Source organism: Oncorhynchus mykiss, chromosome 28 (genome assembly GCF_013265735.2).
Source record: "Oncorhynchus mykiss isolate Arlee chromosome 28, USDA_OmykA_1.1, whole genome shotgun sequence".
Lineage (NCBI taxonomy): Eukaryota > Metazoa > Chordata > Actinopteri > Salmoniformes > Salmonidae > Oncorhynchus > Oncorhynchus mykiss.
Window position 1 is genome coordinate 40,596,659 of NC_048592.1, and position 26,448 is coordinate 40,623,106.

Genomic DNA, 26,448 nt, shown 5'->3' on the forward strand with positions numbered 1-26,448 from the left:
ATGAATACATTGAAGTAATAAATAACAAGTCACTATACTTTCCAAACCACAGAGGCTGGATTCAAATGTTTTCTAAAAAAGGAGGCAGGACCAGGGTGCACAACATTTGAGATAATTAAGCTTCTTTTGTGCATATGGAACATTTCTGGGATCTTTAATTTCAGCTCATGAAACAGGAGACCAACACTACGTCCATGTGAAAATGTGGTTCAAATTGAGACGTCACCGCTCAAGTTGGTAATCCAATGTTTTGAAAATAGCTGGCTGTCCATCTGCCCAATACATAACCTGTACAGATCTGATTATCTTAAGGATACCTCTGTACAGTTTCTTTTGTCATTGATAGGATGTACATGTATCCTACTTATTCCCTGACATTGTCCAAGTTCTGATTTCTCATTAATTCTCCCTTCCTCCTCCAATGAATTCCATATTACCCACTTCCTCACCAGACAGTAGCAACAAACTATTAGAAACGGCGCTAATTTCATTCATCAACATTTAAAAAAAAAGGGTAGTAGACATTTTCCCGATCATAGTCTAGCTCAAAACTAATGAAACTGTTTCAGCATGTAAAAAGTAACAGTACAAAAATAAAATGAGTTTTGACTGAGATATTTAATAAATGTTTAAAAACAATACATACTATAGACCTGCTAAATTACTCACATCCAGCATAAAAAACGGAAACAGAATAAACTAAAATAATTCTGTATTCATTTCAGATGTAACAATTGTTCATGAAGCAAACATTGTATGCCTTGGTGAAAATGTGGGAGAAAGAAGCTGTCTGTTTTCCTCCCCCTCCTTCATCCGTGGTGCTCGTTCAACTTAGCATTTGGAGATTCCTGTGAACAGTCATAAACATGTCATTCTGAACAGCAACATCTTCCTAATAAGAATTTAGACCAGTTGACAATTCAACCGAATTCAGTCTTGTTCATGTTGATGACCAGTACAACATGAGACAGATAACAAGACATGGTATATCAGACCGTACACCCCGGGTATGAGTCAATATTACATGTTTACTGTTGCAATTACGTTGGTAACCTTGGGGATTTGTAGTATATGGCCAATATACCACGGCTAAGGGCTGTATCCAGGCATGACGCAACGCATATACAGCCCTAAGCCGTGGTATATTGTCCATATACCACAAACCCCTGAGGTGCCTTATTACTTAAATATAACACAGATGCATGTGAGGTTTCAAATAATGTTACTACTACTAGCTTGCTCTCGCCCTGCTTCTCCTAGACATGTTTATCTGATATAGCTAGTTGTTATTGTTCTAGCTTGCTCATCCAAAGCAGGCTTTTGTCCTCTTCTTCAGATGCTTTGACCTCCTGATCATCATGTTGTGGCTGTAACATGGACAATGCATTAGAACAACTAGATTCGCTCTTAGAAAAAAAGTGTTCCAGAAAGGTTCTTCAGCTGTCCCCATAGTATAACCCTTTTTGATTCCCGGTAGAATCCCTTTGGGTTCCATGTAGAACCCTCTGTGGAAAGGGTTATACATGTAACAAAACATGGTTCTACTTGGAACAAAACATGGTTCTACCTGGAACAAAACATGGTTCTACCTGGAACAAAACATGGTTCTACCTGGAACAAAACATGGTTCTACCTGGAACAAAACATGGTTCTACCTGGAACAAAACATGGTTCTACCTGGAACAAAACATGGTTCTACTTGGAACAAAACATGGTTCTACCTGGAACCAACAAGGGTTCTATATAAAGTTATCCTATGGGGACAGCTGAATAACTTAAGTTGTAGATACCACTTTTTTTCCTATGACTGTAGTAGCTTCATCAGATTGACATTTTCAGGACAAGCAGCTCATTTAGCAAACCAATAAAATGTCTCTCTGATATAACTAGCTAGTAATTCCTGTTCTATAGGCTTTCCTCCTCCTCGCTGGTCTGCAGATGCTTGAGTACTTTACATTTCCTAGAACTAAACAACTTTATCAGATTAGACATTTTCAGGAAAATCATCTAATTTAGCAAGCCAATAAAAATACCTATTGCATTGGTTCAACCTTGAAATATAGCTACTCAAAATAGAGATCTTACCTTTTTATCTCTGTAGCAGTTGGCTCTCACCTGGTCTGGGCACTGCAACAGACAGATCTTATTCCCCATTCTCTATTGTCTAGATTTATGCAAGGCGCTAACCTGTTGTCCTAAACAATTTGCTAATAGTTAGATTAGCCAACATGAGCAAATAAATCTCAGCTTGCTAACTAGCAAAGCCAACCAATTGCACAATGTAAACAATTATTTTCTAAACTAATATTAGTCTCAACCAAATGACAAGTACAACGAACTATTGCTCTGTTCCAACAACGCAACAACCATTAGTTACAGTCTAGACAGAAGACTATTGCTAACTAGCCATGCTATTGTAATGAAAATAAGCTAGCTAGCCAGCGCCAGCTTTGTAGTTGTAATGCTATTTGGGAAAATGTCGTTATAATTTCTTCCTCCATTTTTCTCAAGAACGCCTTTAGTTAATTTATTTTTTTTTATTCATATTTAGAAACATGTCCTCGCTCCCTGAGCAAGCGATTCATCGCAACAGACCGGAAGTCAAACTCACGGCGGAAATTGATGCGAGGGCTACAATGCGGTACTTTCAGACGCATGAAACGTACCTGTTACTACCCAGGTGTTCAGTGGCACAATTTCATGCGTCTGAATGTACAATATTCAAATGTTTTAATCACCTGTGAATGCACACCGAACAGGTGTAATGAACGGGTGTAAAAAATGCCCATAACAAGCGTTCATATCAAGACGATTTGAAACTCATAGCCTTCCATATAAGTAACTGGAGACGAGCGCCAGAGAGGAGCTGGAGTAGACGAGACAGTAATTTAGCTTGACGTGCTAGAAAATAATAGAAACAAGGATAAGAAACGTGTTTTATTGTCTTCTGAATCAAATTGTTTCTCCTGTCCTGAATGTAGAAGTTCTTCTATTTTGCGAGCTCCCACAATAAATGGCATCTTTTTTGACGAGACGTTTATTCGGTGAATAATGGTCGACTCCATGGTAACCAGAGATTCTTTCTGCCTTACATGACTTTAAACTACCATAAAACGCTTAGGTTATGCCCTTATGGCGGGTAGGAGTGTTGGGTCAGTAACCGAAAGGTTGCTGGATCGAATCCCCGAGCTGACAAGGTAAAAATCTGTCGTTTTGCCCCTGAATAAGGCAGTTAACCCACTGTTTCCCGGGCGCCAATGACCACCTCTGATTCAGAAGAGTTGGGTTAAATGTGAAGACATATTTCTGTTGAATGTATTCAGTTGTACAACTTACTAGGTCCTTACTAGGTCCTTCCTTATCTAAGGAAATGTTTGAGGGGTTCAACACTTAAGATGTTTTTTGCAACCGGCTGTTCTGTTCTGGGCCGAGCAGACGCCAAATGAATCCACTTCCCTTCTCGAGGAGAGGAGCACTCTTTCTCTTTCTCTCACTTCCTGTATGGCTGAGCAAGGCGGTTCGAGTTCTCCACATTGAGTTACCAATTTATTTTCTTTCTTTACTTTATTAGGTCTATTTGACAGGGACAATGTATATTTATCAACATTTCTGTAAATGTGCACGATTTAGCCAACCGAGGGATCACTTTCATTCGTAGTCACTTGGACATTCTACCACCACTACCTGAAAGGTAAAAGTGAAGAAGTGTAGTCGTTTTCTTTCTGTGTTTCTAGAAGAGATGTCCTAGCTCTCCTGTGCTTGTCGTTATTCTGATCTGAGACCCACCCCGCGGCATTGTGATCCTCATCAGTCAGTGTGTCTGTTCTCCCATAAGAAAGTAGCCTACTGTAGCTGCTGTGTGTTGACTGCTACTCATGATGACTGACTCTACTATGGGGCTGCGTTTGGGACCAGGCCCGACCTCTCCGCTGAAGGTGAAAAGAGACTCCTCAACAGCACCCTGTCTGCATTCTTTGTTCCCATCATGTGATATTTTTTTTATCACGTTTCGACCCCTGAGACTCCGCACTCTGCATTCTATGCCATTCTAGAATGCAGTGTGTGTAGTCCAGGGTCGTGCGCAGACCTTTCAGGGGCATGTGCTCAACAACAACAAAAAATCATAACATACCAAAAACCACTGTTGCAAATGTTTTTATTTTTTTAGCATAGTCCTATTTAACAGCACACTCACTCATCATCACAAATTGTAAGCAAGCTAGTTAAGTGCCTCCTAAACATGATTGGCATCGGGAAAAGAGGACGGGCTATCAGCTGATCGTTGATGTTGATGATTTATGTAAATCTGCTGGTTAGCTAGCTCGATTTCTTTTACTGATTTTTTTTTATTTATATTCAATGCTCGTATCAAATAACTTAATAATATATTATTCATAAGGTTTCAACTCAATATATGATACTGGTGTTTTATGAGGATCCCTATTAGCTGTTGAGAAAGCAGCAGCTACTCTTCCTGGGGTCCACACAAAACATGAAACACAATACAGAACATTAACAGACAAAAACAGATCAAGGACAAAACTAACTAGCCTACATATCAATACATACACACAAAATATCTTGGTCCAATACGGGAGAGGTGTTGTGGCGTGAGGTGCTGCTTTATCTGTTTTTTGAAACTAGGTTTGCTGTTCATTTGAGCAATATGAGATGAGAATTCCATACAATAACGGCTCTATATAATACTGTACACTTTCTTGAATTTGTTCTGGATTTGGGGACAGGGGAAAAGTCCCCTGGTGGCATGTCTGGTGGGGTAAGTGTCTGTGCCAGAGCTGTGTGTAAGTTTACTATGCAAACAATTTGGAGTTTTCAAAACAATGTTTCTTATTAAAAGAATAGAAAAGCGTAGAGGGCCTAGAGAGCTTCCCTGCGGTACACCATACCTTTCGTGTTTGACATTAGAGAGGCTTCCATTAAAGAAAACCCTCTGAGTTCTGTGATATAGATAGCTTTAAATCCACGATGTGGCAGAGGTTGAAAAGACATACGTTTTCTCAACAACAAGTTATGGTCGATAAAATCAAAGGCTGCACTGAAATCTACAATCTTATTATCAATTTATTTCAACCAATCATCAGTCATTTGTGTCAGTGCAGTACATGTTGAGTGCCTTTCTCGATAAGCATGCTGAAAGTTTGTTGTCAATTTGTTCACAGCAAAATAGCATTGTATTTGGTCAAACACTATTTTTTCTAACAGTTTCTCTTGAGCTGGCAACAAGCTGATAGGTCAGCTGTTAGAACCAGTAAAGGCCGCTTTACCATTCTTGGGTAGCTGAATGTCTTTGGCTTCCCTCCAGGCCTGAGGACAAAGACTTTCATCAAAGACTCAGATCTGACAGATAGGAGTGACTATAGAGTCAGCTACCATCCTCAGTAGCTTTCCATCTAAGTTGTCCATGCCAAGAAATTTGTCGTTATTGATCGATGATAATCATTTTTCCACCTCTCTCACACTAACTTTACTAAATTCTAATTTGCAATGCTTTTCTATCATTATTTGTTTTTTATGCATGAATGCGATGGCCCACTGTTCATTGCTGGCATTTCCTGCCTAAGTTTGCCCACTTTGCCAATGAAGTGATCATTAGAATAATTGGCAACATCAAATGGTTTGTGATGGATAAGCCATCTGATTGGATGAAAGATGGAGGTGAATTTGTCTTTCTGCCCATAATTTCATTTAAAGTGCTCCAATGTTTTTCTCCCATCATTCTTTATATCATTAGATCTTGGCTTCATTTACAGGTTCTTCTTCTTCTTCTTTTTGGTTTAGTCACATAACTTCTCAATCTGCAGTAAGTCAGCCAGTCAGATGTGCAGACAGACTTATTAGCCACTCCTTTTGCCCCATCTCTTTCAACCATACAGTTTTGAAATTCCTCATCAATCCATGGAGCCTTAACAGTTCTAACAGTCAATTTCTTAACAGGCATGTTTATCAATAATTGGAAGAAGCAATTTCATAAATTCATCCAGTGCAGCGTCTGGATGCTCCTCATTAATCACATCAGACCAACTAATATTTGTAACATCCACATAAGAGTCACAGCTAAATGTTTTGTATGATCTCTTATACACTATTTAAGGCCCAGCTGTTGGAACTTTGTCTTTCCTGTATATAGCCACTATATTGTGATCAGTGCATCCAATGTGTACGGATACAGCTTTAGAACAAAGTTCTATAGTATTAGTAAATATGTGATCGATACACATGGATGATCTTGTTCCTGTAGTGTTTGTAAACACCCTGGTAGGTTGATTAATAACCTGAACCAGATTACAGGCACTGGTTACAGTGAGGTTCTGTCTACACTTGATACTTACATGCGACTTCTGCTATCAGAATATGAAGACCGCATTGAAAAGACGGATCTAGACGCACACAAGTTGATTTGTGGTCTGATTTGTGTTCAGATCTGTCTGGCCACTTCAGGTGGTGTTCAGGGATGCATTGTGTGCAGATTTCTCCTCAGTCTGGACGCAATCAGGCTACTGAAAGTGCATGCAGTGGGGCTGTCCGCAACAACAACAAAAATATTGGTTGACCGAAACTCATCTGTTTTTTCGACCAATGGTCAACATTTTCAAACGTGTATTTTTCCATATAAAATCAACTATATGCATTGAGCTTGTCTGATGCTCACGGTTTGGTGACATAAGACACAAATGACTCAAGAGGGAGCCAGAGATCTAGATAACCAGAATTTTAAAAAATACTAACCTGACCAAAACCATTCTCCTCCCGCTCCTGCTAGCTTTCGCAGATTCTGCCATTACTCTCTGAAGTTGCCAGTAATAGGCTACAAGAGAAGTCGGCAACCTTTTCTCATGTGGAATGTCAATTTATCTGACCACTTCCACTGATCTGCGTGCCAGTTTTGATTTTCATTTGCACATTTTTGTGGAACAGTTTAATTTATTTTATAATAACGTCTTCATATCTCAAAATCATTGTCATGTGGATAATCAAAATTATATCAAAATCTAAATGAAAATGCAACAAACTTGAAACATTGTATAAAATATTCGGGGTCCTCAATTTCCCATGCCAGCGAGCTCGGGACAGACACTGCTGTAGGCTATCTGCGCTAGTGATAAGAAGCAGTGCTTTACTTGGGCAGGAGCCCAGCGGAGCTGAGTATCAACACCTCACATTTTCTACTGCTTGCGCTCCTGTTCCTCTTATAGAATATCAGCTCAACAGTATTGTGGACCACCTAAATATAAACAGTACCAGCAACCAAAATGATTACCAGAACTTATTTCAGTCCAAGTCAAGCACTGATAAGAAGTAATCAGGTAGGACTATTTGTATGGTGTATCCATTGGATCAGAGCATGACATTGTTCCCTTTCACTCTGAGTGGTTATCGAAAGGGAGAGAGCTGGAAAGATCTTTCTAATACATTGAGGAACTATTGTCATTTTCAATGGATGGAAAAACAGACTTTGTTCACTTTCTGTTTGAGGTGAAGAAAACATTACTTTGAAAAGCTCCACAGCTCATTGGTGGTGGGGCGTTAACCAATCAGAAACACTATCAGATCCCCAAATGGGCACATTATTATGCCTCTGTTTTCACGCAGGCCAGGTAGCCTATAGGCCTACTTCTATGTGTAATCAGGTAGTCTATAGGCCTACTTCTATGTGTGCTCGTTCTTACTCAACATTCACAAGAGCGCTCCAAACTAAAGACAATGACTAAATTGAATTGAATTGAAAAAAACTCGTAGATGGAATGAAATAAACCAAATCCTTGTGTTACATAAGTTGTGCTCTCTGCAAACAACGTGTCCACTCCGACAACGAGAACAGGAAAAGGAATAATAATATTTTGAATTCATAACAGAAATTACTTAACCAAACAGGTGGTGGCGCCAAGTCTGGGTCAAGGGGCTCCTTAACAGCTGATATTCAGACCCCTTGGCTTTTTCCACATTTTTGCTACATTTCAGCCTTGTTCTAAAATGGATTAAATACATGTTCTTCCTCGTCAATCTACAGACAATACCCCATAATGACATCACAATACCCCATAATGACATCACAATACCCCATAATGACATCACAATACCCCATAATGACATCACAATACCCCATAATGACAAAGGGAAAACACGTTTCTTGAAATGTTTGCAAATGTATTAAAAATATTTAAAAAATGAAATACCTTATTTACATAATTATTCAGACCCTTTGCTCTGAGACTCGAAATTGAGCTCAGCTGCATCCTGTTTCCATTGATCATCCTTGAGATGTTTCTACAACTTGATTGGAGTCCACCTATGGTAAATTTAATTGATTGGACATTATTTGGGAAGGAACACACCTGTCTATATAAAGGTCCCACAGTTGACAGTGCATGTCAGAGCAAAAAACCAAGCCATGAGGCTGAAGGAATTGTCCGTAGAGCTCCGAGACAGGATTGTGCAGAGGCACAGATCTGGGGAAGGGTAGGTAAACATTTCTGCAGCATTGAAGGTCCCCAAGAACACAGTGGCCTCCATCATTCTTAAACGGAAGAAGTTTGGAACCACCAAGACTCCTCCAGGGGCTGGCCACCCGGCCACACTGAACAATCGGGGGACAAGGACCTTGGTCAGGGAGGTGAAAAAAACAATTGAATCCATTTTTAGAATAAGGCTGTAATGTAACAAAATGTGGAAAATGTCAAAGGGGTTTGAATACTTTCGAAATGCTCTGTATATAGTATGCAACATCCCAAATGGCACCCAATTCCCTATGTAGCTCTATTCCTGATCAAAGCAGTGCAGTATATAGAGAATAGGGCTCCATTTGCGACGTTGTAACGTTTTCCTACCCACTCTCCGCTGAAGGAGCAGCAGCAGGGTTGGAACGTGGCCCCGCGGTGGGAGATGAACCGCTATACCACCATGAGACAGCTGGGGGACGGGACCTTCGGCAGCGTGCTCATGGGCAAGAGCAACGAATCTGGAGAACTGGTGGCCATCAAGAGGTGAGGGGATGGGTGAAGGGGCTGTGGGAGGCTGTGGGGGTGGTGGGGGGGGGTTGTTGGGAGGCTGTGGGGGTGAGGGGGGGTGGGGGGGTGGTGACTTCAACTGGTGACGATCATACCTCAGGATACTTCAGCTGGTGACTATCATTCCTTACCTCAGGATACTGCATTATTCAAGACTCCTCCCCATACGTTCCAGACTCCTCCCCATACGTTCCAGACTCCTCCCCATACGTTCCAGACTCCTCCCAATACGTTCCAGACTCCTCCCCATACGGTCCACTTGAAAAGCAAAAGACAGAAATAAACAAAGGAGAAGATATTTACCAAAACAGATCAGAAAAAGGTGTTAATTCAGTCCCTTTGGCTCGACACAGCACAATCTAAGCAGTCGATCCAAAGTGCTTCTCTCTGTAACAATTTCCTCACAATATTGCTACCTCTGGAGGAGAGAGAAACTTTCTCCATTCCCCAGAATTTCAAGGTAGACGCTGGGCCATGATTGACATTCACATAATGCAACACGATCGCATAGGCCATATTTTGGTGCAGATAGCCGTTTTGTGTTCAGCTATTCTTAATTTGAGTGCGCATTTTTGTCTGGTCAGTGTAAACAAGCCCACATGGGCATCTGGTCATGTAAACAACATGTGTTGTACTATTTATGACGTTTTTTTATCTTGTGTTTTTCACCAGAACTTGGGTGATAGAATACTTGTGTATGACTTGAGTTGGTACAATGTGTAGAATGACCGCAGCGGTAGAACCCATTAGGGGGACCTGGGAGTCAGGTAGAGGGCGCAGGTGCAGGATTCGGGAGCACACTGTGCACAACGTGGTGTCTGATGTTGCGACCCCGTCCTAAAGCATATCAGGGGAGGGTTAGACACAAAGGCTTTTTTAGCGAGGGGTTACTCTGGAGAATGTGGAGCGAGGGGTTACTCTGGAGAATGTGGAGCGAGGGGTTACTCTGGAGAATGTGGAGCGAGGGGTTACTCTGGAGAATGTGGAGCGAGGGGTTACTCTGGAGAATGTGGAGCGAGGGGTTACTCTGGAGAATGTGGAGCGAGGGGTTACTCTGGAGAATGTGGAGCGAGGGGTTACTCTGGAGAATGTGCCGGTGTTTGAGTATCACACTTTTAATCTGTGAGGGTGGCTTTATCATTCTCTCGTGCTCGCTTATGAGCCATGTCGAGGAGACTATCACTATAGCCATGTTCCATGTCGAGGGGTGTCATGTGTTTTACTATAGATTAAGTGAAAAATGACTTGCTATTTTATAAAATAAATTCTCTGATTAATATTACCTGATTAAACTAATCATGTAAATGTAATTAACTAGGAAGTCGGGGCACCACGGAATAATCTTTATAGAGCTGTTATTTTCAGAATAAACTCTTAAAGACCTGGTAATCTTTCATATCAATAGCAGTCAATTATTAATCGTCACCTTATTCAGTCTCATCTGAGCATCGTAAAATTCTTGGTTATCTTCGCAAACCCTGGCTAGCAAGTTGAATCAGCAATAGTTAGTTTAATTATTTATTTAGTTTAATTATTTAATTGTTTAGTTTAATTATTTATTTACTAAATAGCTAATCACACATAATTACATATACACAAGATGGATCATACATTGATTACTAATTATGTCATAAAAGAAAACGTCCCTAGTGGATGGAACCAATTTGATGGCTGGTTACAGAAAGAAAGGGGGTTGGGTTTGAATAAAAAAGCGGGAAGACTGAAGAAAAGAAGGATTGGGTCTCTATGAAGCTGTGCTATCGTAAATACAGAATATTATGCATTCTAAATAACCGCCCATTCGGAAAAGGAAAATGCAAGAAATATATTTACTCTGAGCTGTGCTTCGATAGATTGGTCGAAGATGGAAGGCTGGGTTGCCCAGCAGAGAGCTCCCTTGTCCTTTGAAGAATATTTCTGGGTGGATACGTTGTAGTCTGTCGTCGTGTGGTAGAATGGATACGTTGTAGCACCCTGTCGTTCTGAAGAGATTGTCTGTCCTTCCCTAGGCCACGCACATTTTACAGTTGCTGCTGATACATCCTAGACGTAGAGTTATCACTTCTTTAGTGAATAAGAGTTCAAAGTTCATACCAAGTTGCCATACAATGAGCTCATGCTATATTCTGGCTGGTATAATCGAAATTCATCCTTCCAGCGTGGCGATCGTCACCTCCACGTTAAAAATCCCCCTTTTTAACGTATGGACACCAGTCCTCACGTCATCGGGAACACAGTGTTAATTTTGTTAGGTTGTAGTCGTTCAACCATTCGCAACTAGAGCTCATGCTGAGGTTTGTTTAGTTTGCCGTGAATTGGGTCACGGGGGCTCTTATAGAAATGTAGAAAAGGGGTTTGTTCATTTACAACCAATGCCTATTCGCGTGGGTGTGGCCACTGAGTGAGCATATTTTACTTATGAAAACAATTCTCTCATATTAAAAACTGAAATTACATTTCATTTTTTCACAAATAGTTTTATATTTAAACATTTAAATTGCACAATAATTCCATGTGAATCTGATAACTAGAATGTGTAGACTTTCCGAGATGTCGTCCTATCATCAGTAATAATGTCCCAGATGACAACTGATCTGACATCATATTCTTTAAGTACCAACGGATACTTTCTACTGGTTGGATTACCAAAATATGGTTCCGTTCCCAACCTTTTGATGTTACCATACTCTCTCTCTCTGTTAACAAAGAGCTTTCAAAGAGTCCATTCTGTAGAGTAGAGCGAGAAAAGGGGGAAAGCTATTTATGGAGGTCATAAACCTCACCAACAGGGCAACGTCATGACAGGGGACTATCACTGTATCCTCGTTCCACGGCGAGGGGACTATCCCTGTAGCCGCGGTCCACGGTAAGGTAACTATCACTGTAGCCGCGGTCCACGGTGAGGGGACTATCCCTGTAGCCGCGGTCCACGGTGAGGGGACTATCCCTGTAGCCGCGGTCCACGGTGAGGGGACTATCACTGTAGCCGCGGTCCACGGTGAGGGGACTATCACTGTAGCCGCGGTCCACGGTGAGGTAACTATCCCTGTAGCCGCAGTCTACGGTGAGGTAACTATCACTGTAGCCGCGGTCCACGGTGAGGGAACTATCCCTGTAGCCGCGGTCCACGGTGAGGTAACTATCACTGTAGCCGCAGTCCACGGTGAGGGGACTATCCCTGTAGCCACAGTCTACGGTGAGGGGACTATCACTGTAGCCGCGGTCCACGGTGAGGGGACTATCACTGTAGCCGCGGTTCACGGTAAGGTAACTATCACTGTAGCCGCGGTCCACGGTGAGGTAACTATCCCTGTAGCCGCAGTCTACGGTGAGGTAACTATCACTGTAGCCGCGGTCCACGGTGAGGGAACTATCCCTGTAGCCGCGGTCCACGGTGAGGTAACTATCACTGTAGCCGCGGTCCACGGTGAGGGGACTATCCCTGTAGCCGCGGTCCACGGTGAGGGAACTATCACTGTAGCCGCGGTCCACGGTGAGGGAACTATCTCTGTAGCCGCGGTCCTCGGTGAGGGAACTATCCCTGTAGCCGCGGTCCACGGTGAGGGGACTATCCCTGTAGCCGCGGTCCACGGTGAGGGAACTATCCCTGTAGCCGCGGTCCACGGTGAGGGGACTATCACTGTAGCCGCGGTCCACGGTGAGGGGACTATCACTGTAGCCTCGGTTCACGGTGAGGGGACTATCACTGTAGCCTCGGTTCACGGTGAGGGGACTATCACTGTAGCCGCGGTCCACGGTGAGGGAACTATCCCTGTAGCCGCGGTCCACGGTGAGGGGACTATCCCTGTAGCCGCGGTCCACGGTGAGGGGACTATCCCTGTAGCCGCGGTCCACGGTAAGGTAACTATCACTGTAGCCGCGGTCCACGGTGAGGGGACTATCACTGTAGCCGCGGTCCACGGCGAGGGGACTATCCCTGTAGCCGCGGTCCACGGTGAGGGGACTATCCCTGTAGCCGCGGTCCACGGTAAGGTAACTATCACTGTAGCCGCGGTCCACGGTGAGGGAACTATCACTGTAGCCGCGGTCCACGGTGAGGGGACTATCACTGTAGCCTCGGTCCACGGTGAGGGGACTATCACTGTAGCCGCGGTCCACGGTGAGGGGACTATCACTGTAGCCGCGGTCCACGGTGAGGGGACTATCCCTGTAGCCGCGGTCCACGGTGAGGGGACTATCCCTGTAGCCGCGGTCCACGGTAAGGTGACTATCACTGTAGCCGCGGTCCACGGTGAGGGGACTATCACTGTAGCCGCGGTCCACGGTGAGGGGACTATCACTGTAGCCGCAGTCCACGGTGAGGGGACTATCACTGTAGCCGCGGTCCACGGTAAGGTAACTATCACTGTAGCCGCGGTCCACGGCGAGGGGACTATCACTGTAGCCGCAGTCCACGGTGAGGGGACTATCACTGTAGCCGCGGTCCACGGTGAGGGGACTATCACTGTAGCCGCGGTCCACGGTGAGGGGACTATCACTGTAGCCGCGGTCCACGGTGAGGGGACTATCACTGTAGCCGCGGTCCACGGTGAGGGGACTATCACTGTAGCCGCGGTCCACGGTGAGGGGACTATCACTGTAGCCGCGGTCCACGGTGAGGGGACTATCACTGTAGCCGCAGTCCACGGTGAGGGGACTATCACTGTAGCCTCGGTCCACGGTGAGGGGACTATCACTGTAGCCGCGGTCCACGGCGAGGGAAGTATCACTGTAGCCGCGGTCCACGGTGAGGTAACTATCCCTGTAGCCGCGGTCCACGGTGAGGGGACTATCCCTGTAGCCGCGGTCCACGGTGAGGGGACTATCACTGTAGCCGCGGTCCACGGTGAGGGGACTATCCCTGTAGCCGCGGTCCACGGTGAGGGAACTATCACTGTAGCCGCGGTCCACGGTGAGGGGACTATCACTGTAGCCGCGGTCCACGGTGAGGGGACTATCCCTGTAGCCGCGGTCCACGGTGAGGGGACTATCCCTGTAGCCGCGGTCCACGGTGAGGGGACTATCACTGTAGCCGCAGTCCACGGTGAGGGGACTATCACTGTAGCCGCGGTCCACGGTGAGGGGACTATCCCTGTAGCCGCGGTCCACGGTGAGGGGACTATCCCTGTAGCCGCGGTCCACGGTGAGGGGACTATCACTGTAGCCGCAGTCCACGGTGAGGGGACTATCACTGTAGCCGCAGTCCACGGTGAGGGGACTATCACTGTAGTCGCGGTCCACGGTGAGGGGACTATCACTGTAGCCGCGGTCCACGGTGAGGGGACTATCCCTGTAGCCGCAGTCCACGGTGAGGGGACTATCACTGTAGCCGCAGTCCACGGTGAGGGGACTATCACTGTAGCCGCAGTCCACGGTGAGGGGACTATCACTGTAGCCGCGGTCCACGGTGAGGGGACTATCACTGTAGCCGCGGTCCACGGTGAGGGGACTATCACTGTAGCCGCGGTCCACGGTGAGGGGACTATCACTGTAGCCGCGGTCCACGGTGAGGGGACTATCACTGTAGCCGCGGTCCACGGTGAGGGGACTATCACTGTAGCCGCAGTCCACGGTGAGGGGACTATCACTGTAGCCTCGGTCCACGGTGAGGGGACTATCACTGTAGCCGCGGTCCACGGCGAGGGAAGTATCACTGTAGCCGCGGTCCACGGTGAGGTAACTATCCCTGTAGCCGCGGTCCACGGTGAGGGGACTATCCCTGTAGCCGCGGTCCACGGTGAGGGGACTATCACTGTAGCCGCGGTCCACGGTGAGGGGACTATCCCTGTAGCCGCGGTCCACGGTGAGGGAACTATCACTGTAGCCGCGGTCCACGGTGAGGGGACTATCACTGTAGCCGCGGTCCACGGTGAGGGGACTATCCCTGTAGCCGCGGTCCACGGTGAGGGGACTATCCCTGTAGCCGCGGTCCACGGTGAGGGGACTATCACTGTAGCCGCAGTCCACGGTGAGGGGACTATCACTGTAGCCGCAGTCCACGGTGAGGGGACTATCACTGTAGTCGCGGTCCACGGTGAGGGGACTATCACTGTAGCCGCGGTCCACGGTGAGGGGACTATCCCTGTAGCCGCAGTCCACGGTGAGGGGACTATCCCTGTAGCCGCGGTCCACGGTGAGGGGACTATCACTGTAGTCGCGGTCCACGGTGAGGGGACTATCCCTGTAGCCGCAGTCCACGGTGAGGGGACTATCACTGTAGCCGCGGTCCACGGTGAGGGAACTATCACTGTAGCCGCGGTCCACGGTGAGGGGACTATCCCTGTAGCCGCGGTCCACGGTGAGGGGACTATCCCTGTAGCCGCGGTCCACGGTGAGGGGACTATCCCTGTAGCCGCGGTCCACGGTGAGGGGACTATCCCTGTAGCCGCGGTCCACGGTGAGGGGACTATCCCTGTAGCCGCGGTCCACGGTGAGGGGACTATCCCTGTAGCCGCGGTCCACGGTGAGGGGACTATCCCTGTAGCCGCGGTCCACGGTGAGGGGACTATCCCTGTAGCCGCGGTCCACGGTGAGGGGACTATCCCTGTAGCCGCGGTCCACGGTGAGGGAACTATCACTGTAGCCGCGGTCCACGGTGAGGGAACTATCACTGTAGCCGCGGTCCACGGCGAGGGGACTCATTGTAGCCGCGTCTTTTTCTATATTTCAGCTTTTGTCTCAGTCATTTGATTTGCTGCAGTTTCACCTTAGTCCAAGGAATTGACCGTTGGTAATGTTACTTTTTAGAGGTTTAGGATGATTACTGTCATAGCTTAGGAGCGTGTTCCTACTGAGAGGTTTATGAAAAATAGTAGTTTCAAGCATATCACCTTTTTAAAAACATTGAGGTTGAGGAAATTGACAGAGGAAGCACAATGCTCCAGTATGCCTCAATGATGAACCTGTATGTGGGCATGGTATTTAAATTGAACTTAATGTAAATTATTAATGTGTATTAGTAGAGTTGTCATAGAACACAAATCTACTCAAGTCCTTCTCTGTGCCCCTCCAGACTACCAGAATATCGTCAACGTATCGGCACCACAGGACAATATTAGGGGAAAAAAACGCTTTAGAGACAGCATATGTAAATGATTTTTTTCTTCCCAGAAACCCATACACAAATTAGCATAATCCGCATTTTATAATTCCCGTCACTGTTCCCTGGTATTGGAGGTCAAAATAAAAAAAAAGAGCCAGCAAATTGAAAATAGTTCCTAGATAACGCCATTTTGGGTTAATGTGAAAATAAAACCAGAATGAGGCAGCAGACCTTAAGGGCGTTTCTCTAGATAGTGAGAGAGGGCTTCTAGGCCTTCTGATCGGGGCATGTTTCTGTAAACATCTGGAACATCCATAGTTACAAGTATATCATTAGATTGAACTTCTCAAGGATCTCTAGCCTATTAGTGGTGTCACCCAAGAATGCTGGGAGGGAAGGAACCAACTTTAAAAAAACAAAACATTTGGGATAGGGGTTCCGTGAGGCTATCATTATCAGAGACTATAGGCCTCAGGAAGTAGAACCGGTAGACTGGCAGATATATGGAATACGAATTGGTCCCAAAATACCTGACTCTCAGGTTTATTTCATATCATCAACACCTATGCACATAATAGGAGTATTATCAATTGTGTAAAGTTATTATTCTTGTATCAACCATCTAATAGATATTAAAGGTCTCCTTGACTTATATTGAATTTAGGCTCTTAGATTAAATGTGTTTTTATTTGTTCTCTCAGGATGAAGAGGAAGTTCTACTCGTGGGATGAGTGTATGAACTTACGAGAAGTCAAGGTAGGAACCTGTCACCACGCCCTCATCAGAGAGAGCCCTTGGTTCTCTATGGTATTGTAGGTCAGGGCGCGACTAGGGGGGGGTGTTCTAGTTTTTTTCTTCTATTTCTATGTTGGTGTGCTTGGTATGGTTCCCAATTAGAGGAAGCTGATTATCGCTGTTTCTAATTGGGGATCATATTTAAGTTCTCTATTGTTCCCACCTGGGTTGTGGGATATTGTTTTGGTTAGTGCTTTGTTGCGATCCGTGACGGCACGTTTGTGATGTCCCTGTTTTGTTGTAAGTTTCACTTTTAAAGAACATGTGGTGGAACTCTACGCACGCTGTGCCTTGGTCCACTCATTTACACGCGTGACAGGAACCACTATCTGAAATGGCACCCTACTCACAATAGCGCACTGCTTTTGACCAGGGGCGAAGTGCAATATATAGGCTGCCATTTCAAATGCACCCTAAGGCAATTTAAAACCACCATGACATTTTTAAAACTTTAAGCTCTGTCGCATTTGGAACAGCCAGAACCCCAATGCCTAAAGTTGGACGCTCTCTTTGCCCTGGGATAAAATAATATCTTCCCCAGTGATTTACGCTGATGTTCAGTTACTGCCATAAAGGGCCAGCTGTTGATTTTCACTATTTTCACTATTTTTGAGTGAGAACAAGCTTTTGGGACATGGTTCCCCAAGTGACCTGTGAACCGTTTTTGAGTCTGTCTCTTGGTTTTTCACTACCGTATGACCCACTCCTACACCTACAGAGTTGTTACAACATCTCAGTAATCTCTCATGTCAGAAAACAATGTGAAGCCATTACAACCACCCAGTAATCTCTCCTGTCAGAAAACAATGTGAAGCCATTACAACCTCTCAGTAATCTCTCCTGTCAGAAAACAATGTGAAGCCATTGCAACCTCTCAGTAATCTCTCCTGTCAGAAAACAATGTGAAGCCATTACAACCTCTCAGTAATCTCTCATGTCAGAAAACAATGTGAAGCCATTACAACCACCCAGTAATCTCTCATGTCAGAAAACAATGTGAAGCCATTACAACCACCCAGTAATCTCTCCTGTCAGAAAACAATGTGAAGCCATTACAACCTCTCAGTAATCTCTCATGTCAGAAAACAATGTGAAGCCATTACAACCTCTCAGTAATCTCTCCTGTCAGAAAACAATGTGAAGCCATTACAACCACCCAGTAATCTCTCATGTCAGAAAACAATGTGAAGCCATTACAACCACCCAGTAATCTCTCCTGTCAGAAAACAATGTGAAGCCATTACAACCTCTCAGTAATCTCTCATGTCAGAAAACATTGTGAAGCCATTACAACCTCTCAGTAATCTCTCCTGTCAGAAAACAATGTGAAGCCATTACAACCTCTCAGTAATCTCTCCTGTCAGAAAACAATGTGAAGCCATTACAACCTCTCAGTAATCTCTCCTGTCAGAAAACAATGTGAAGCCATTACAACCTCTCAGTAATCTCTCCTGTCAGAAAACAATGTGAAGCCATTACAACCTCTCAGTAATCTCTCCTGTCAGAAAACAATGTGAAGCCATTACAACCTCTCAGTAATCTCTCCTGCACAAACTCTACGTAACATACTATAAAATGTATAATCTGACGTAATTACTCCAGATTTTAGTTCTGTGTTTCTGACATTTATCCACCCATCTCTTTTGACGTACGAGTAGACATGCATTGTACATTAGCTAATGTCACTCCATACAAAGCAATGTGTATGTTTTACGTTTCCAGTCTCTGAAGAAGTTGAGCCATGCCAACGTAGTGAAGCTGAAGGAGGTGATCCGAGAGAATGACCACCTCTACTTTGTCTTTGAGTACATGAAGGAAAACCTCTACCAGCTGATGAAGGACAGGTAGGATCAATCAATCATCAATATTATCAATCAAATAATGAGAAACTATTAATTGTTTAATTGTAGTTTGTTACTAGTTATTTTTCAGGAAATAGTAGTTTGTTAATAGTATGTTACTGATTGGACAGTTCAGATGGATGTAAATTGATCTGTAGTTGTTGAAATGAGACCTTTTATCTGTGAACGTTCCTATGTATGTATGATCTGATTGAGTCGTCATGTATTGAGGAAAGTTTTACTTACAAGGATTGTGATATGTGGTTGTCTTACCTAGCTCGTTTAACCCGAATGCACTGACTGTATGTCGCTCCGGATAAGAGCATCTGCTAAATGACTAAAATGTGAATGTACTGATGTTCATCTTTCCAGACAGAGATTGTTCCCTGAGTCAGTGATCAGGAACATGCTGTTTCAGATATTACAGGGACTCTCCTTTATCCATAAACATGGTAGGTTCCCCAGCCCAGCTAGAGACCTCTCACTGAAGGTACAAGAGACACTGAGACTGAATATTGTAGGGATCCTGGATATTCCATGTTAAAATTCCCACCGAGTGGGTTAACCCTATTGGCGCGATGTGTAGGGTGTTTTCCTTTTCAATCCAGCGACCTGGGCTTGCGTCCCTGCCTCTCCCTTCGCTACAATATGATCACAATGCATAGCCTACTCGTAGTCGATTCTGAACGCTTGCACAACCCCGTAGTCACATACAATATTATCCACCTGTCAAAATGATCTTTGAAAGGAATGCCGTTCATAACTATTCAAGCAATACACCATGTATTGATTGGCTACACTCTTAGCGAGAGAAACAAAGTTGCAACAAAGGGGTTCTTTGAGGAGCGATCGGGTTCTACCGGAAGAATAACTATTTTTGGAAGACACGTGATCTTTGTAAGGCAAAGGGTTTAATAACATCCTAAGAATCATTTCTGGGAGAAAATGTTTTTTTTTTTTTTTTCATGAATTTGAGCATTAGTGTTTACGTCCATGTTTAAACTATAACATCAGTTGAGTCATCCGATCAGTTTTTAAAAGAAAGGTGTGAGTGTTTTAAAGTGTACCTACATGGGAATATTTGTTCGTGTACAGTTGAAGTCAGAAGTTTACATACACCTTAGCCAAATACATTTAAACTCAGTTTTTCGCAATTCCTGACATTTAATCCTAGTAAAAAATCCCTGTCTTAGGTCAGTTAGGATCACCATTTTATTTTAAGAATGTGAAATGTCAGAATAGTAGAGTAGTATAGTAGAGAGAATTATTTATTATTATTATTATTATTAATGATTTATTTCAGCGTTTATTTCTTTCATCACATTCCCAGTGGGTCAGAAGTTTACATACACTCAATTAGTATTTGGTAGCATTGCCTTTTTTAACGTGTTTAACTTGGGTCAAATGTTTCGGGTAGCCTTCCACAAGCTTCCCACGATAAGTTGGGTGAATTTTTGCCCATTCCTCCTGACAGAGCTGGTGTAACTGAGTCAGGTTTGTAGGCCTCCTTGCTCGCACACGCTTTTTTCAGTTCTGCCCACAAATTTTCTATGGGATTGAGGTCAGGGCTTTGTGATGGCCACTCCAATACCTTGACTTTGTGGTCCTTAAGCCATTTTGCCACAACTTTGGAGGTATGCATGGGGTCATTGTCAATTTGGAAGACCCATTTGCGACCAAGCTTTAACTTCCTGCCTGATGTCTTGAGATGTTGCTTCAATATATCCACATGATTTTTGTTCCTCATGAAGCCATCTATTTTGTGAAGTGCACCAGTCTCTCCTGCAGCAATGCACCCCCACAACATGATGCTGCCACCCCCGTGCTTCATGGTTGGGATGGTGTTCTTCGGCTTGCAAGCCTCCCCCTTTTTCCTCCAAACATAAAGATGGTCATTATGTCCAAATAGTTGTATTTTTGTTTCATCAGACCAGAGGACATTTCTCCAAAAAGTACGATCTTTGTCCCCATGTGCAGTTGCAAACCGTAGTCTGGCTTTTTTATGTCGGTTTTGGAGCAGTGGCTTCTTCCTTGCTGAGCGGCCTTTCAGGTTATGTCGATATAGGACTCATTTTACTGTGGATATAGATACTTTTGTACCTGTTTCCTCCAGCATCTTCACAAGGTCCATTGCTGTTGTTCTGGGATTGATTTGCACTTTTCGTACAAAGTACATTCATCTCTAGGAGACAGAACGCGTCTCCTTCCTGAGCGGTATGATGGCTGTGTGGTCCCATGGTGTTTATACTTGCGTACTATTGTTTGTACCGATAAACGTAGTACCTTCAGGCGTTTGGAAATGGCTCCCAAAGACGAACCAGACCGTTTTTTCTGAGTTCTTGGCTGATTTCTTTTGATTTCCCCATGATGTCAGGCGAAGAGGCACTGAGTTTGAAGGTAGGCCTTGAAATACATCCACAGGTACACCTCCGAATGACTCAAATTATGTCAGTTAGCCTATCAGAAGCTTCTAAAGCCATGATATAATTTTCTGGAATTTTCCAAGCTGTTTAAAGGCACAGTCAACTTATTGTATATTAACTTCTGACCCACTGGAATTGTGATACAGTGAAATAATCTGTCTGTAAACAATTGTTGTAAAAATGACTTGTGTCATGCACAAAGTAGATGTCTTAACCGACTATCCAACACTATAGTTTGTTAACAAGACATTTGTGTAGTTGTTGAAAAACAAGTTTTAATGACTCCAACCTAAGTGTATGTAAACTTCTGACTTGAACTGTATCTGGTATTCCCTTAATCATTTTACATAGTTGATATCTTTGCCATGATTTATTTATTTAAAATTAGTATTTTTTGTTATTTTGTGGTTGCAGAGAGTAGGAGATTAGAATGGAGTATGAGTGAACCAGTAGTCTATTTTATGGTACACAGCAAATTGGAAAAGAACCACAGTGTGAGTGTGATTGTCATTTTGACTCTGTGTAGGTTAAAACACTGAAAACTCACGCAAATCACTATCATATTTCCCAGCAGGATCTACTGCAGTTTGATTTTCAGAATGGTTTGTTTCAATATCTGTGTATGTCATGTGAAGTACATTGATTGGTTGATTAATCTTATGCTACACAAAGATAAATAACAGACATTGTTCTTAACAAATCCAAACTGTCAGTAGTTGGACTTATTGCACCCGTCACTGAGATGGTTGTTCCAGTTTAGATGATTTAGGAAAGGTAGACTCATTGGTGAATCTCACCTACCCTGGCAGTCATTCTGAATGCAATTGTTGGATATCCTCATCGTCTGGATTCCAAAAGGAATTACACATCACTTTGCAGGCCAGTATAATGTGACTTGCAGGCCTGATGTGGCCTGTAAACCAGGAGTTTCCTAACTCCACTGTGTTAGGGTATAAACTAGGCCCTCAACGAAAGGCCTTGTGATGTAATGTATTGTCATAAAGAGTTACAATTTAAAGGCTAAGGTTGGTTGAACCGTTCATATAGTGTTCTAGAAAGAACCCTTCAAATATAGAAGGGTTCTTGGTAGGCTAGATATGGGCTTGGTATGGGCTAGATATGGTATGGGTATGGGCTAGATATGGATATGGGCATGGTATGGGCTAGGTATGGGCTAGATTTGGGCATAGTATGGGCTAGATATTGGTATGGGCTAGATGTGGGTATGGTATGGTATGGGTATGGGCTTGTTATGGGCATAGGCTAGATATGGGCTTGGTATGGGTATGGGCTAGATATGGGCCTGGTATGGGCTAGATATGGATATGGGCGAGGTATGGGTATGGGATATATATGGGTTACATATGGTTATGAGCTAGATATGGGTATGGGCTAGATATGGGCGAGATATGGGTCTGGGCGAGATATGGGCTAGATATGGTTATGGGCTAGATATGGGCTGGATATGGGTGTGCGCTAGATATGGGCTTGGTATGGATAAGGGCTAGATATGGCTCCCGGTATGGGCTAGATATGGGTTTGGGCTAGATATGGGCTTGGTAATGGAATGGGCCAGATATGGGCATGGTATGGGCTAGATGTGGGCATGGTATGGGCTTGGGCATGGGCTTGGTATGGGCATGGGCTAGATATGGGTATGGGCTAGATATGGATATGGGCCAGATATCGATATGGTTACGTGCCAGACATGGACTAGATATGGGTATGGGCTAGATATGGGTGAGATATGGATATGGGCGAGATATGGGATAGATATGGTTATGTGCTTGGTATGGTTATGTGCTTGGTATGGTTATGGCCAAGATATGGGCTATATATGGTTATGGGCTAGATATGGGTGTGCCCTAGATATGGGTCCTGGTATGGGCTAGATATGGGGGTTGGGCTTGGTATAGGTGTGGGCTTGGTATGGGCTAGATATGGGCTTGGTATGGGTATGGACTAGATATGGGCTTGGTATGGGTATGGGCTAGATATGGGTATGAGCTAGATATGGGCTTGGTATGAGCTAGATATGGGCTTGGTATGGGCTAGATATGGGCTTGGTATGGGTATGGACTATATATGGGCTTAGTATGGGTATGTGCCAGATATGGGCATGGTATGGGCTAGATATGGGCATGGTATGGGCTAGATATAGATTTGGGCAGGGTATGGGCTAGATATGGGCATGGTATGGGTATAGGTAGATATGGGTATGGGCTAGATATGGCTAACGGATAAATATGGATAATGCATTGCTCTCTTTTTGTTTATAAAGCCCTCGTGTGCAAACTTCCACCATACTTTACTTCATTGTTAAATTATAGACATACGAGTCACCAGACCCACAGGGATGACTAACTCTGGAGGTCCCTTTAATCTCCACTGAGTTAGGTTCATCTGCTTTGAGTGTTTCTGCATCGTATATGGTGCCCCCAGGGAAGTTCAAGTTGTTGATGGAGGACCTCCGTATTGAGGATTGGGATTATTCTTAAATTGCTTGTAGTATTCTATTACGTTTTCATGTTTGAATCTTGTGCATTTTTATAAGTTGTGTTCATGCACGGCTCACTTTGAAAAATAAGCCTTACTGTCAATGGGAATACAATAAAGGTTAAATGAAATAAATATGACTACTCCACTGTTGATAACGTCCACCAGGCCAGGGACCGCAGACTATATTCCAGGTTTTCACGAGAGCACCTCCGTTTCTCTTAATTCAGTCAATCCGTCATGGCCGTGGCTGTTGGTATCATTCTCCGTCGGGGAGGACACAGTTTTCTCTGCGTTATTTTCCTTATCTGTCTATCCTCTTCTCTCCTTCCTCCTCCTCCTCGTTGTCAGAGAAGACAGGATGTTTTCTGAGAATGAAATAAGAAACATAATTTTCCAAGTTCTGACTGGCTTAGCGTTTGTACATAAAACATGGTAAGAGTCTTCTTCTCTCCCATTTTCCCTCCTGTAACTTTAAAGTTCGTCTTCAGTGTGTCTGGTGGGTTGAGATCTTGAGATAATTGAACAGCACCTCTGATTATCCCCCTTTACCCCTTCACTCCATTTGAAGGCATTGGATTCGTGTAAGAAAAAGTGCACACTTTGGATAGAATGGGATTTAACTGAATTGGGAAGCAGTGATTGATATTCAACAGTTCCCTCTCATCAAATGCTCTTATGATAAAAGTGTGTCAATACGTTCTGTCACCCCAAGTTACTTCCACCGTGACATTAAACCAGAGAACCTGCTCCGTCCCCCCAGGTTACTTTCACCGTAACATTAAACCAGAGAACCTGCTCCGTCTCCCCAGGTTACTTCCACCGTAACATTAAACCAGAGAACCTGCTCCGTCCCCCCAGGTTACTTCCACCGTGACATTAAACCAGAGAACCTGCTCCGTCTCCCCAGGTTACTTCCACCGTGACATTAAACCAGAGAACCTGCTCCGTCCCCCCAGGTTACTGCCACCGTGACATTAAACCAGAGAACCTGCTCCGTCTCCCCAGGTTACTTTCACCGTGACATTAAACCAGAGAACCTGCTCCGTCCCCCCAGGTTACTTCCACCGTGACATTAAACCAGAGAACCTGCTCCGTCCCCCCAGGTTACTTCCACCGTGACATTAAACCAGAGAACCTGCTCCGTCCCCCCAGGTTACTGCCACCGTGACATTAAACCAGAGAACCTGCTCCGTCCCCCCAGGTTACTTCCACCGTGACATTAAACCAGAGAACCTGCTCCGTCTCCCCAGGTTACTTTCACCGTGACATTAAACCAGAGAACCTGCTCCGTCCCCCCAGGTTACTTCCACCGTAACATTAAACCAGAGAACCTGCTCCGTCCCCCCAGGTTACTTCCACCGTGACATTAAACCAGAGAACCTGCTCCGTCCCCCCAGGTTACTGCCACCGTGACATTAAACCAGAGAACCTGCTCCGTCCCCCCAGGTTACTGCCACCGTGACATTAAACCAGAGAACCTGCTCCGTCCCCCCAGGTTACTGCCACCGTGACATTAAACCAGAGAACCTGCTCCGTCTCCCCAGGTTACTGCTACCGTGACATTAAACCAGAGAACCTGCTCCGTCTCCCCAGGTTACTTTCACCGTAACATTAAACCAGAGAACCTGCTCCGTCCCCCCAGGTTACTGCCACCGTAACATTAAACCAGAGAACCTGCTCCGTCTCCCCAGGTTACTGCCACCGTAACATTAAACCAGAGAACCTGCTCCGTCTCCCCAGGTTACTTCCACCGTAACATTAAACCAGAGAACCTGCTCCGTCCCCCCAGGTTACTGCCACCGTGACATTAAACCAGAGAACCTGCTCCGTCTCTCCAGGTTACTGCCACCGTGACATTAAACCAGAGAACCTGCTCCGTCTCCCCAGGTTACTGCCACCGTGACATTAAACCAGAGAACCTGCTCCGTCTCCCCAGGTTACTGCCACCGTGACATTAAACCAGAGAACCTGCTCCGTCTCCCCAGGTTACTGCCACCGTGACATTAAACCAGAGAACCTGCTCCGTCTCCCCAGGTTACTGCCACCGTGACATTAAACCAGAGAACCTGCTCCGTCCCCCCAGGTTACTGCCACCGTGACATTAAACCAGAGAACCTGCTCCGTCTCCCCAGGTTACTGCCACCGTGACATTAAACCAGAGAACCTGCTCCGTCCCCCCAGGTTACTTCCACCGTGACATTAAACCAGAGAACCTGCTCCGTCTCTCCAGGTTACTTCCACCGTGACATTAAACCAGAGAACCTGCTCTGTATGGGTCCAGAGTTGGTGAAGATAGCTGACTTTGGGTTGGCCAGAGAGATACGCTCCCAGCCTCCCTACACTGAATACGTCTCAACTAGATGGTAAGATGTTTGATTTGCACACCAGTCAAAAGTTTGGACACCTGATCTAGGGTTTTCTTTATTTTTTAAAAACTATTTTCTACATTGTAGAATAATAGTGAAGACATCAAAACTACGAAATAACACATATGGAATCATGTAGTAACCAAATAAGTGTTAAACAAATCAAAATATATTTGAGATTCTTCAAAGTAGCCACCCTTTGCCTTGATGACAGCTTTGCACACTCTTGGTATTCTTTCAACCAGTTTCATGAGGAATGCTTTTCCAACAGTCTTGAAGGAGTTCCCACGTATGCTGAGCAATTATTGGCTGCTTTTCCTTCCCTCTGCTGTCCAACTCATCCCAAACCATCTCAACTGGGTTGAGGTCGGGTGATTGTGGAGGCCAGGTCATCTGATGCAGCACTCTATCACTCTCCTTCTTGGTCAAATAGCCCTTAAACAGCCTGGAGGTGTG

At 44.7% G+C, this 26,448-nt stretch overlaps 2 long non-coding RNA genes and 1 pseudogene across 2 annotated transcripts; 1 reads left to right on the forward strand and 2 right to left on the reverse strand.

Moving 5' to 3' along the window:
• Window positions 1–601: 601 nt before the first annotated feature.
• Window positions 602–2,662, reverse strand: LOC118944871. Its single transcript, XR_005040272.1, has 2 exons — window positions 2,086–2,662; window positions 602–1,367 (listed from the first exon to the last, which is right to left on the reverse strand). It is a non-coding gene; the product is annotated as an uncharacterized LOC118944871 (long non-coding RNA).
• Window positions 2,663–8,557: 5,895 nt separating this feature from the next.
• Window positions 8,558–11,476, reverse strand: LOC118944865. Its single transcript, XR_005040257.1, has 3 exons — window positions 10,860–11,476; window positions 9,158–9,284; window positions 8,558–8,619 (listed from the first exon to the last, which is right to left on the reverse strand). It is a non-coding gene; the product is annotated as an uncharacterized LOC118944865 (long non-coding RNA).
• LOC110508257 overlaps window positions 8,866–26,448 on the forward strand; it is a 46,214-nt pseudogene continuing 28,631 nt past the window's right edge.